Consider the following 14,207-nt stretch of genomic DNA (forward strand, 5'->3'; position numbering starts at 1 on the left):
GACTATTATTCTTAGTTAGTCGTTAATTGTTGTAAAATGCTTATGATTTGCAGATGTAATGCTCAGTTAACTTAAATTAACCAGACGTGATGACTTATGCAGCCTGCATATGCGACCTCCGGAGGCTGCAGCCTTCCAATTGAGGAACGGGCACTGTTGACAGTTGTCAATAATTCTTTACTAGGGATTCTCTTAATACACTTTGTGGTAAGGTATGTCAAGGTTAATATTTGTCAAATTAAATTGATTAAAACCGGTTTTTAGCAGTAGTTTACTCCACACGTGGCTTTTTGGTTTCTTCTGTTGCCGTGTTGGTTTGTTTCCTGGCTGACAGTAACTAAGTTTAGCATTTTGTAAATTCTGTTAATATAGCATAGAGCCTTTCTTGAAATAATCCAGCTACAATCTTAAAGACGTCTTGGTTTCAATTTTGCTAATCCCTTATGTAATATCAAACTCCTGTTCTCAGGTAATTTTAATCCTTTTAAGGTTCCATTTTAATGTGAGGTGGAAATTGGAAAGGCTTGTATAGTTTGGTCTGTTCCTGATTATTTATATTATTTGACTAAATTATCAATAGTTGAAGAACAAAATACTGTTTTATTAGATTATAATCTATAGGTTGGAATAATACTATATAACCCATTATATTTACTATTAATTTAGTAATTTCCCTGGTTTTTCTTCTTTCTTGTAAAGCTGTTTTGAAGCAATGCAACTTTGTAAAAAAACACTATATAAATAAATCTGGCTTGGCTTAAAATTAAATTTACACCCCATTTAGAAATTACAGATGTGTGTGTGTGTGTGTGTGTGTGTGTGTGTGTGTGTGTGTGTGTGTGTGTGTGTGTGTGTGTGTTTGTTTACATTTAATATTTAATTTACTTAAGATAAGATATTGTGTTCTATATAAATCTGTACTACTTATTTCAGCACACTCTAACAAATGTCTGCATCTAAGCTTACACAAAGGATTAGCTTATTTATTTATTCCTTCAAATTATTGATTCATAAATAAATGAGTTCATTACACATTTCATTCATTCACTCCTGTCTACTGCAATTGCTGATTGAGAAACATGGCATTGACCTTCAGGCCTTGTTCATTAACACAGTATGACAAAAAAATTCAATATCCTCTTGAACTTAAAATATGAACACAAATTCATCCTTTACTTCAGAGAATTCCCCGCTCAGGACCAGCATTTTGTTGATCATCTGTTACACCTGGTCAAGTAAAGATGCAAGTCGTAAAACATATAAAAATCACATGAAATGATATGTAGCGTCTGTCATATCCCTTTTAGGCAAACATCTACATCAGCTGAATGCACCCCCACTCCTAAAAAACACACACAATAAAAAACAAATAACATACCAGTTGTTTGATTGCATACTTGTGTAAAAATCCATCTTACTTCTATGAATTTTACTGTTAATGACAGTAAGAGCATAAGCTTTTTCAGAGCATGAAGGGAAAATAAAAACAACACTGTAAGACTATCTAACAGCTTTGACATATTAAACCTTCTTGACATTTAGATGTAGACACCACAGGAATTTCTTGTTCATTTAAAAGATACTATAATGCATAATGTGTAATTAAATGATCAGTTCTGTAGTAGGAGACGACCCAGCTAGAAATAAAAAGTTCTAAGAACGTTCCCTGAAAGTTCCCGAATGTTCCCAAAAACATTCTGCCGGCGTTGAAGGCGGCTGGTTTTTTTTGGGTTCTGGGGGCGTTTCTGTTGTCTGGGCGTTGGAGTGGTGTTGCATTTTGCCATTTTTGGACGTTGTGACAGTGTCATGTTTTGGTGTTTACACAGTGTTTGGAACAGCGGCTGTTTGTTGTGTTGACTTGTTTGGTTGTTGTGTAGATGATGGAGAATGATTGCATTTTGTTGTTTTGGAAAACATTGTTTCTGAATGTTCAGTGGATGTGTTGCTGTGGAGGGCTCGGTTCGCTTGCTGGGTTTGGATGTTGATGTTTCGTTTTGGGTCACCCTTGTTGTGATTCGTGTTTGTTTTGGTTGGTCTCTTGACACTTGACTTTTTGCCTGCTATTTTTTTCCTGGTTGTGTTGACTTTGTGGTGGTGCACCACATTTGTTGTGAAGGGTTGTTGGTGTGTTTCTGTGGTTGTTGGTGCGTGGTGGTGGGGATCGTCACCTGGTTCATTTGCTTGTCGGGAGTTTATTTTCTGCCAATGGTGTGTGTTGGATCCAGCTCTTTCGCAGCGGTTTGTCGTTGGGGAGTTTTGGAAGCTTTGGACAAAAAATATCCGCTGTATAGTTGGGATGCCCAAACATCAAGAATCAGACTATGAATCTCAACCATGGTGACAATTAAAATTGTTAAAAAATCCTTATTTATCCATGCTGCAGTGCATGCTGGGAGTCCTGAATGAGGTTTGTAATTTGTTAATACCCAGCATGCATTGCAGCATGAAGTTTTTCATTTGGTTGTCACCATGGTTGAGATTCGTGGTCTGATTCTTGGTGTTTGTGCATCCCGGTTATACGGCGGATGTTTTTTGTCCAAAGTTTCTAAAACTCCTTAATGACAAAATGCTGTGAAGGTGCTGGATCTCGTTTGCATTTTTGACAGAAAATAAAGTTTTGATTAGTAAATAAATTAGGTGATGATCTTTACCATTATGTACCAACAACCACAGAATAACACTATTAACTTGGCATGTTCATAACAAATGTGGTGCATTAACACAAAGTTAACACAACCAGGGAAAAACTAGCAAGCAAAAAGTCAAGTGTCAAGAGACCAACTAAAACAAACACTAATCACAATAAGGGTGACTTAAAATGAAACAAACATCAACATCTAAACCTAGTAAGTGAATTGAGTTTTCTACAGCAATATATTTACTGCATACAGAAATAATGTTTTATAAAATAATAAAATGCAATGTTTCTCTATCATTTACATAACAATTAAACAAGTCAATATAATAAACAGCTGTTGTTTTAAACATTGTTTGAACATTAAAACATGACATTGTCATAACGTTTAAAATGGTAAAATGTAACATTACTCTAACGTTCAGACAACAGAAACGTTCCTAGAACTTAAAAAAACTAGCCGCTTTTAACGTTGGCAGAATGTTTTTGGGAACATTCGGGAACTTTCAGGGAACGTTCTTAGAACTTTTTATTTCTAGCTGGGGAGGTAAAACACATTTGTTTTGTCATGTCATAATAAAATGTACCACGTTAGATACAAACTATTTGTAAGCAAATGTCACTTCATAACTATAATGGTAGCGAAGACTACTCTGAAGTGTAGGGGGCTAGTTACGAATGAATATAGCAGTGTACCAGGGTGTCTGTCAGAACACAATAGAGAGCGTTGAACCAACTTGAGCTGTTTATTAGGCACACAAGAGAACATACATTAGATAGGAGAGAGCCAGCATTCAGTATTTATGAGGTAGCACACACCGCACAGAACTCTGAATGAGAGGCACAACTTGGATAGCAGAGCAGTCGTTGATGAAGGTAATGGTGAATATTGGTAGTAGTCCTTTAATGAAGCTCTGCATAGGATGAGGGTATGCTCCTTTAAGAGAGATAGGCCAGAGCTGTATTTATGAGCTTGGTTGCATGGCATGTGAATGGAGATGCATGAGTGCCTGGCTATATTTGAGAGCTTAGCCAGATCATAGGCAGGTGTAGATGTGGTTTCCTGCAACAGATTTCAACAGTATTCCCAAAGTAACACTAATGCTATAAACATACATAACATTGACAAATTAGCTACAGCTTCTACCCTCATACGTTATCAAAATAACATAAACAGACGTGTCTCAAATGACACATTTTACACCATTAGCAGTGTTTACACAACGTATGTAATATAACTGACATTATTACAGGATAAACACATTGATGAACAGCAAAAGAAAGGGATTTATATAACGTTACAGTGTAGTAGATTCACAGTTTAGCTAATAACATGTTAGCGCTATTAATAACGGAAATTTTAATAAAAAAACCCATGCAAATTTAACTGTACTCACGCTAATGACCAAGGCCGCCTTAATGCACGGGCTTACCTGGGCTGAAGCCCAGGGGCCTCCCAAGTTCAAGGGCCTCCCAAGTTTGCGTTCACGACGAGCTGAAAATGTCATATTGTTTTGTAACTTGTCGGGTTTTCTGTCAATCACTCTAATTGCACGTTACATGGCTGCTGATTGGTCCGTTGTAACTTAACGTGAAATAAAATGTCAGACATAACATATTTTTTATTTCGCGTAATATAATTAAGTGCGCGTTGTCAACTTGACATTCCTGCACGTTAGACTGAGTGTGACAGAGAAACGGGAAATAATCCACCAACAAATGAATGAGTAATTTCTGAAATTTCATAATAAGCACCAGTGAGGTGCAGGTCTCTCTCTCTTTCGTGCGCGCGCTCGCTCGTTCGCTCTCTGTGCTCGTTCAGCTGAGTCTCTGGCATGCAGAAGTCTCTCCCACCGTGCACAAGAAACTGTGCCACTAAATTAAGAAAGGAGTTCCCGCACATAATGCTGTTAGTTGTTATAAAGTTTAAGTTTACTCGCTTTTTTATCAGTGACGCGTGCGCAGCTGGAGCGATGTACACAGCAAAATCTCCGGTGTTAAATAAACACTGTGGGTGTATATATAATCCACTCCTAGATGGGTGTGTATAAAGACTGGTGTTAAAATTTAACACTGAAGCAGTGTTAAAGTTAATAAGATAATGAAGTGATGATTAAGACATTAATGGTGAACACCTGCTGGTCATTCTGTGTCATTTTTTTTTTTTTGGAGAAAGTAATACTAAAATTATGAAGAAAAACAAAATGCAATAGATGAATACAGCGAAATCCCCAGTATTAAATGAACATTGTTGGGTGTATGACTCCAAAAGCTGCAATCTTGCACGTTTGCCTCTCTATCATCATCTCTGTTAAAAAAAAAAATTACAACTTGCAGCGTTATTTCCTAAACCGGGATGATAAGCTTAACTTCTAAACAGCTGTCAGAACAAAATACAAGTGCTCAAATATTCCAGCATCCACACACGTGATTTAGTAAACAAATCTTCTTTCTGACGTGATGTAATCACAGAATGTATCACATTAAATCTTAAGTTTGTGTTTGTTATGGGTTCATTTGAAGTCACCATTATTGTGATTAACGTTTCCTTTAGTTAGGCCAGGCACGTGCACACATATACATCAAAGGGGGCTTGAGCACCTGCCCTTTTTATTCCTTGAGAAAAAGTGCCCTTTTTTTCTGGGGAGCTTTTTATTTTTTTTTATAATATGATCTTTATTCATATAACAACTGATGTCTGTCTGTTTCTTGTGTTTTTTACTTGTTACTTATTTAATTTAACATGAATTTATTCAGGAATCATTCGATAAACTCTTATAAAAAGAAAAATAGCGCTATTTGTGGTACACAAACGGTTAACGATGAGTCCCGCCTCCAAAACTCACATCGCTAATATGATTGGCTTTACCTTTCCTAAGTCCCGCCTCTCTAACCTACTTCGCTTTATGATTGGTCTAAGTTCTCTTTACTCGTGTATGCTGCATCCGCGCTTGTAAGAAGCGCCAAATCTAAGCCTGAACGAGACGCGATGTGCATGATTGCAGGCAGCTACCGGTAAGTGTGTGAGGAAGAAAGCATTCTTATATTAACAGTTTTATGCACAAAATATGGGACACGTTATTACACATAACGATTCAGGGACATTGTTTTCCACGACAATCCCATATTAACCTGAAGAGTTGCAAACTTGCAACAGTATAGTGTATGTAGTTTAAACAGACTGCTCATAAAATAAGAAAGCACAAACAATAAAATAATTGCTAACTACAGTAGTAAGCTTTTTTTGTTTACGTTTTTTGTAATGGCTGTCAAATAAGTATAATGTGTTATACTGGAGTGCTGGAGTAGATTGGGAAGAAATCTGATGGTTCAGTATTTTACTTGCCCAGTCTGAATTTTTAGTGACATCACCAAAAAGTAAAATATAAAATAGGCCTAATCTATATTTGTTGTTTCTGACATGTGTAACCCTAATAAATATGAAACCTAAGATTAAAGGTGCCAAAGGATGTGTTGCCATAATATGTTAAATTGTTTTTTGACAAAGAAGGCACTTTATTAAGTGCAAAAATTATCCAGAAACGTTTTTACATGTCCATTTACAAGCCTAGAATTTGTCATTTGAATGAAATGGTCTATTTTTGCCCTATTTGAAAGGGTCATGAATAATAATGTTGAGCTCTGCTCTGAGGCTCATGCCAGAAGCTCACATTAGTAAACAGACCTTATATTTTGAGCCCTTATCAGACAAAAATACAGATTTTGATTAACAACTAATTGCAAACTAATAGAACTTCAGCTAAATGCTAGCATATAGCATTTATTGGCATGTAGCACTACTCAGCAGTCACAATTTTGTTTTTAGCATTTTAACAAATTTGTAATTAATGTGTAATTTAATGTTTTCAAAACATGCACATTGTGTAATGGTTTCATTTGCTGCTCTATAAACCTAGAACACTAAGGGGGCGTGCACACCAACGCTTTTACGCCCGCGGCCGGCGCATGTTTTCAATTCATTTCAATGGAAACTCTGCGTTTTTCAAATAAGCCAGCAGCTAGCTGTTTTCTTCCGCGCTGAAAACCGGCGCCCGGCGGTGTTTCCGCGCTCCGCGCCGAGAGTTGAGAAATGTTCAACTTTGGAAGAAAAGCTCCGCTCGTCAATGTCAGTTCTCACGCGGCCGTCCAATCACAGTGGAGGTGGGGCGGGACAAGTATCACAGCAACCCTAAGGGGCTGGACACACCAAAACTTTTAAACGCGGCTGAAAACGCATTGAGGTCGCCGAATGCCAGCTGTTTTTCAGCTGAGTGCCAGCTTTCTTCAGCTAAGCGCTTTGGTAGCTCTGATACGTCAGCTGTGAGACGGTTTGTTGCTGTGATACTTGTCCCGCCCCACCTACACTGTGATTGGACGGCCGCGTGAGAACTGACATTGACGAGCGGAGCTTTTCTTCCAAAGTTGAACATTTCTCAACTCTCTGCGCCGGTTTCAAGCGCGGAAAAAAACCGCTAGCTGCTGGCTTATTTGAAAAACGCTGAGCTTCCATTGAAAACAATTGAAAACATGCGCCGGCCGCGGGCGTAAAAGCGTTGGTGTGCACGCCCCCTAAGGAGCCCCCTGTGTGAACTGATTATTTTGTAGACATCTTTTGAAAATGAAACAATTGCGTTAGTTTGAGGAAGATAAAATTAATAAACTTTTTAAATAAATTTTAAGGAAGTCAGAATTGCGTTAATATATATACTTTTTTGTTTAAAAAAAGAAAAAAAAAACATAATTATGAGAAGTGCCCTTTATTTCACTTGAGCCCCTGCCCCTCAAAATGTCTGTGCACGTCCCTGAGTTGGGCATTCTTCCTTTAACCTTCACTAAACTAGTTTTCCTCTTTTAGCAATTGTAACATTGTTTTATTAAGACTGTTTGTTCATTGCTTGATGTAGAGGGAAAACTTTTCATAGCATCTGAGATTGGTTATTTGTTTTATTCTTTACCAATCATTAAAACATTTGATCATAAATAAATGATAAAGACAACAATGCAAATACAAACATGCTCTATGAAAGACGCTGTTCTGTAAGACTGCTGTAATGCTTTAGGTTTTTTTTTTTTTTGCTTAAGAGAGACATCATAACTTATGATACAAATCTCAACAAGGGTGACAGTAAATGGTAAGAAATTTGCACAATTTTGTCATGTCACAATGCATGATGGGAGTTATGAATGAGTTTTATACAATCCTGGTACCCAGCATGCATTGCGGCATGAAGCTTTGTTGTTGATTGTCACCATGATTGTGTTTTATAGGCTGATTGTTGATGTCTCAGTGTGTCTGACTGACACCACAGATTAGATTTCAGTGAAAAATATTAACTCTTGAGGCTATATGGATTTCATGGGGTGGACCAAATATAAAATTAAACACTTATATACAGTGATTTTTTTTTTGTATGAGATCATTGAATCACAGCACTTATGTTTTCATAATACTTAACATTGTAACAGTTCTAGACTTCATTTCTCTCATCTTTCTCTGTTCTAACAGAAGTGTTTAATAAACACACTGCCACAATGAGCAGAAAAAAAACTAACAATATACTTTAAGACCCAAGTACCCAACTAAAGGAAACACTAATCGGAGCAATGGTGACTAACTTTATTACCCAGATTTACAGCAGTTGTATCAAAGTTATCCATGTAACTCTGCAAGCAAGTTGTAATTTTAGTTTTCAAACAGAGATGATAATAGTGTTTATTTAACTGTGGGGATTTCATCTATTACATTTAAATATTTTGTCTTTCTGCATTATTTTAGTATTACTTTATCCAGAAAAAGAGTCATCAAAATAAAAAAATTAAAGACAGGGAAAATTCTAAAATCAAGGTTGATTTGACACAGAATGACCAGCAGGTGTTCACCATTAATGTCTTAATCATCACTTCATTATCTCATTAACTTTAACACTGCTTCAGTGTTAAATTTAGTCTTTATACACACCCATCTGGGAGTGGATTATATATACACCCACAGTGTTTATTTAACAGCGGGGATTTTGCTGTGTAGTTTGACGCGACGTCAGCTCACAGTACACACATCTGTTGGTAGAAAGACGAGAAAGAGACGCAGCGGTAAAGGTGCAGTAAAGAGCGACAAAACCATCTCAAATGATCATCCCCTGATAGCACCATTATAATATCATTATCTAAAGATCTTATATACAGGTATGTTCCCTGTCTGTCTTGTGCATATTCATAATTGGTCGTTTTACATGCTTATGTATGCATAAATACTAAATACAATGCATACTATATCTTCAGTAGCCTACAAAATAAATAACTGATTAAAAAACAAAGTCTATAAAGACTTATCTTTTGTTATCATTAATGCATTTAACAAGATTCTGTCTATAAAGACTTATCTTTTGTTATCATTAATGCATTTAACAATATTCTGTCTATAAAGACTTATCTTTTGTTATCATTAATGTATTTTCACTTTAAAACTAACTTTAACTTATTATATTTTTAAAACTGTGCTGAGCATTTAGTTAGTGTGTGGCAATTTTCTGCAAATTATATTCCAAAAACTATATAAACATAAAGCTTATAAACATATAAACTTTCACACATTTTGGTTTTATTATCAAGTTGCTGTGTGTGGTTGTTAAATAAAGTGTCTTGTGTTTATGCTCAAGTGGACCCAGTGATATGTTAATAACAATATTATGGTGTTTTCTGGCTCAAAGAGGGAAAACTCACTGTTGTATGTCTCGAAAGAAACTAATGCATTTTGTGATGTAGATTACCTAGATATTACACTTAAAAAAAGAGACTATAAATCGAGGGGAAGGGGGGCCTACAAAACCTCTTAGCCCCAGGGCCTCACATTAGGTTACGGCGGCCCTGCTAATGACGCACATGAACACACCGCGTAACAATCTGATGCTATTGTCTCCACAACAACACGATTCATGCCTCACACAGCGAGACACTTGTATAAAACTAGCGCTCTTCCGCCATTGCTTTGAGTGAGCGATACTCGCTGTCATAATAAAAGTCCTCCTCCGTCTGGGTCTTTTGCACAATGTTTTTAGAAAAGACTCTGTGATTGGTTGAAGGGAGATCGTGCCACGATTGGTCAGCACAGTGTGCTTGTTGTCTGATTGGCTGGAGTAGACGGTGGGCGGAGTCCACCTATTTGTGGATTCTTGTGCACGTCTTGACGTTAGAAATGTTTCAAATCCACAAATGCACAGAACGCGATCCACAAATGAGTGCAGCAATTCACAAATGCACAGAAAGCGATCCACAAATGCGCAGGAAGCCATTCACATATAAATAAAATAAAAATATATATTTATAAATATTTTTTCATTTGCAAATCCCATTTTATTTATTTGTGAATTTCCTTCCGTTTTATAAAATGTCTAACATATATTTATGGTTCGCTTATTGTGCATTTGTGGATTTAAAAATATTTATGAAACTCTCTATATTTATTTGTGGATCATAGTATATTTATTCAGAAATACGAAACAAATCTGACCCCATACACCACGCTGTTGAGTGGCAAACGTTCAACAAAATGGCTGCTTTTTTGGCTGGTGCGAAAATTCCAGTAAAAATGACTATTATCAGTTTAAAGTGTATTTAGTTGGAAGTAGCAGAAGTGGACAATACTTAGTTACATTAGTTACATTTTCCAAGCATCTGTGCTTTATTAGGGTGTTTGTATTGGGAAAAATGTTACTTCATTCTAAAGCATAAAATCATACTTCGTATTTTTTAATATTGCATGTTAAAATTTATTTAATACCTAATTACATTAAAACTGTGTACTTTTACTTGAGTTAAAGTATGTTAATGTACTTAAATATTAAATGTAAAACAAAAACTTGTATTTATGAAATGTAATAGAGTAAAAATTATGATAATATGCTTTGGAATATATGTTTCCAAAGAAAACACGGATAAAATACAAATACTTGACAACCCATTTAACAGAGAAAAGTTCTAAGAATGTTCCCTGAAAGTTCCCAACATTCCAAAAAACGTCAAGAACTTTCAGAGTTCAAACGTGGGAACTTTCAGAGAATGTTCTTAGTAATTTTCTATGTTAGCTGGGTAATTAAAGAAAAAGTTTATCCTAAAATTAAAATTATCTCATACTTTTTCACCTTCATGTCATCCTAGACTAGTTGTTTTATGTGAGAACCAAAGAGATTTGAAGTTTTAGATGTGCTGCCAAAGCATTTGAATTTAGCTTTAACATTTAGAGTTACATATAAGATAACACATCCGCATTTATATATCAAATTAATTGTTTGTGTTCAGCTGAGAAACGAAAGCATATACATGGGAAAGGAAATTATGAGAGAAATCTTCCTTTAACTATTCCTTTAACATGACCAAGCATCTTCCAGGTATCCCACAGCTGAGGCTGTTGACAAAGGTAGACGAGGCTTGTCCCTTAGTGACAGCAGATCTGAAAAATGTCTACCAAAGTCACTACATTAAGAGAAGGGTACAGCTAAATGGTTGACTATGGGATTATACCCAGATAGCAAAATTGCTGTGGCCCAGATCTGGTTCACATCTGACACCTTCATCTGGCCCACCTTTGGCATGGAATGATGGCACTTGAGCGGTCCACCTCTTTTTTTTCCCAGATCTTTACCAAAAGCAAACCATAGAAACACCACATGTCAGCCAAACACAAAGCAAATAATGTAGATCTGGCCCAAATCTGGGTAGTTAATTTAAATTTTGGCCCAGGTTCAACCCAGACCCAACACCATTATCTGGTCCACACCTGGCATGGATTGATGGCACTTATGTGGTCCACTCCTGTTTGACACGTCTCGCCCACAAGGAAGCCAGAGCGACGCCACAAACAGAGTATGAATCTCAACTATGGTGACAATTAAATGAAAAACTTCATGCTGCAATGCATGCTGGGTATTAACAAATTACAAATATCATCCAGGACTCCCAGCATGCACTGCGACATGGCTAAATAATGAACTTTTTACAATTTTCTTTGTCACCATGGTTGAGATTCATAGTCTGATTCTTGATGTTTGTACGTCCCAAATGTAAAGCAGTTATTTTTTCCCAAAATTTCTAAAACTCCTTAATGACAAACTGCTGTGAAAGTGCTGGATTTCATATACAACATTGACAGAAAACAAACTTTTGATGAGGAAATCCTTTAATTTGATGATGATTTTTACCATTATATACTAACCACCATGGAATTGCACTATTAACTTAACATTGCCATAACAAATGTGTTTTATACACACAAAGTAAGGCAACAAAGAAAAATTGGTAAAGAAGTCAAGGGTCCAACTAAAACAAACACTAATCACAATAATGGTGACTTAAAATTAAACAAAGCATCAACATCTAAACCTAATACTGTAAGTGAATTGTGTTTTCTACAGCAATATTTTTACTGAACATTCAGAAATAATGTTTTCTAAAATAATAAAATGCAATGTTTCTCTATCATTTACATAACAATCAAACAAGTCAATATAATAAACAGTTGTTGTTTTAAACATTGTGTGAACATTAAAGCATGACATTGTCATAACGTTTAAAAATTGTAAAAGGTAACATTCCTCAAACGTTCAAACAACACAGAAATGTTCTTAGAACGTCAAGAAAACTGGACACTTTTAATGTTGGCAGAAAGTTTTTGGGAATGTTGGGAACTTTCAGGGAACGTTTTTAGAACTTTTCTCTGTTAGATGGGTAAATGGATCACTTCAGACCCTTTTGGGTAACACTTTATTTTAAGGTGTCCTTAATACAGAGTAATTACCTCATTAAGTACTTAGTAGTAGACTGTGTAATTACATGCAACTAAATGTACTTAATATGTAACTAAGTTATGGAACAGCATGTACTTACAGATTGTAATTATGCACATGTAATAAGCTGCAACTGTTACACATATGTAACAGGTCGAGTCTGTTACAAAGCTAACTACTGGTGTAATAAAAGGTCTTGTTACATGTGTGTTATAATGTAATCATATTGAAAGTACTTTGTGTAGTACTATGTAATAACAAGTACCTACATATGTTACTAGTTACATAGTTCACAGTTTAAATACATGCATTAGCTTGTTAATTACATTTAAATAACATACTATTACACAGGGATAAGCTACGTAAAATAAAGTGTATCAAGAGTGTACTTAAGTGTACTTCATGTGTATCTACATACCTTATTCATCTGTAACGTAGTTTGAATCAACTCACTAGTTCACAGTTTAATTACATGAATTAGCTTCTTAATTACATTTAAATTACATAATATTACACGGGGATACGCTACGCAAAATAAAGTGTATCTAGAGTGTACTTAAGTGTACTTCATGTGTTTCTACATACCTTATCCATCTGTAACAAAGTGTGAATCGACTCACTGGTTCACAGTTTAAATACATGAATGAGCTTCTTAATTACATTAAAATTACATACTATTACACGGGGATAAGCTACGTAAAATAAAGTGTATCTAGAGTGTAGCAGAGCGACGTGATCTCATTAATTTCAATGGAAACCGGGTGACTTCCAGCGGCACGAGCGAAAGTGACTGTTGGCGACCGTATGGGCGTGTCCAGCGACGCAAGAAAGTTAAGAAAAGTTTAACTTTATGCAAATGTCGAGCGAATTTCGGGAGCGACAACCAATACGAATAAAGCAGTGGAGTTCATGTCATCCTTCTCTCGTCAGTTACTGGCATGGATGGTACTCATTTGTTTATGACAAGCAGATTTAGAAATGCTTCATTGAAGAGACGGGCGACACACAGCGATAACATCGCTGGCTGTCTGAATGTGGCTTTAGCTTATAGCTAACGGTACTGTTAGCCTGTTATATCGACAAATTAATGCGCGATTGTTTTGTCAAATATGAAGAGTTTCGTTGCAAAACGAGCAGTGTTGGAAAAAGTTACTTCCAAAGTGTAATACATTATATATTACAAATTACTGACATTTGAAAGTAAGTACAATATTACTGTCTCTGAACTGTAATGAGTTACACTACTTTTGCGTTACTTTTGAGTTACTTTCATCAAAAATTGCAGCTGGGTTGCCGGTAATTTACTGTAGATTTAAATTTATGTTATTTACTGGCAACATTTTGTTCAAAGTTAAATGGACATTTAACATTTGCAGGTCTTTGTCTTTACAGAGTAAAAAAAAAAACACATCAAGCAAAACATTCTGGGAAACAAAATCTGAAGCAAAACCAAGAAAAAGGTTGATGATGATTGAGGCTGTTATTTTATAGTTTTGTTCTGTAAAGATAAAGACTTGTTGATGTTTAGGATTTATTTGGCTTTGAGCAGACTCTTGCCAGTGGGTTACATACATTTAAATCTACGGTAAATTACCGGCAACCCAGCTGCAATTACATTGTAATTTCTACGCATTTTTTTACAGTGTATATTTTGTAATGCATTACTCCTAACACTGAAAACGAGATAAATCCTTTTTTTTTTGTCAAAACATGTTTATTATTATGTTATCATGTTATTATTTTGTTTTATGGTGCTACTTAGCTGTATTTTTTAAGTTATGAAGGTTTAAATC

The 14,207-nt window shown here is 35.7% G+C and overlaps 1 protein-coding gene across 1 annotated transcript in view; it reads right to left on the reverse strand.

Moving 5' to 3' along the window:
• LOC129441882 (uncharacterized) overlaps positions 1-14,207 on the reverse strand; it is a 429,034-nt gene that overhangs the window by 103,306 nt on the left and 311,521 nt on the right. The gene's annotated exons all lie outside the window — the stretch shown is intronic.

Source organism: Misgurnus anguillicaudatus, chromosome 2, assembly GCF_027580225.2.
Source record: "Misgurnus anguillicaudatus chromosome 2, ASM2758022v2, whole genome shotgun sequence".
NCBI classification, from domain to species: Eukaryota; Metazoa; Chordata; class Actinopteri; order Cypriniformes; family Cobitidae; genus Misgurnus; species Misgurnus anguillicaudatus.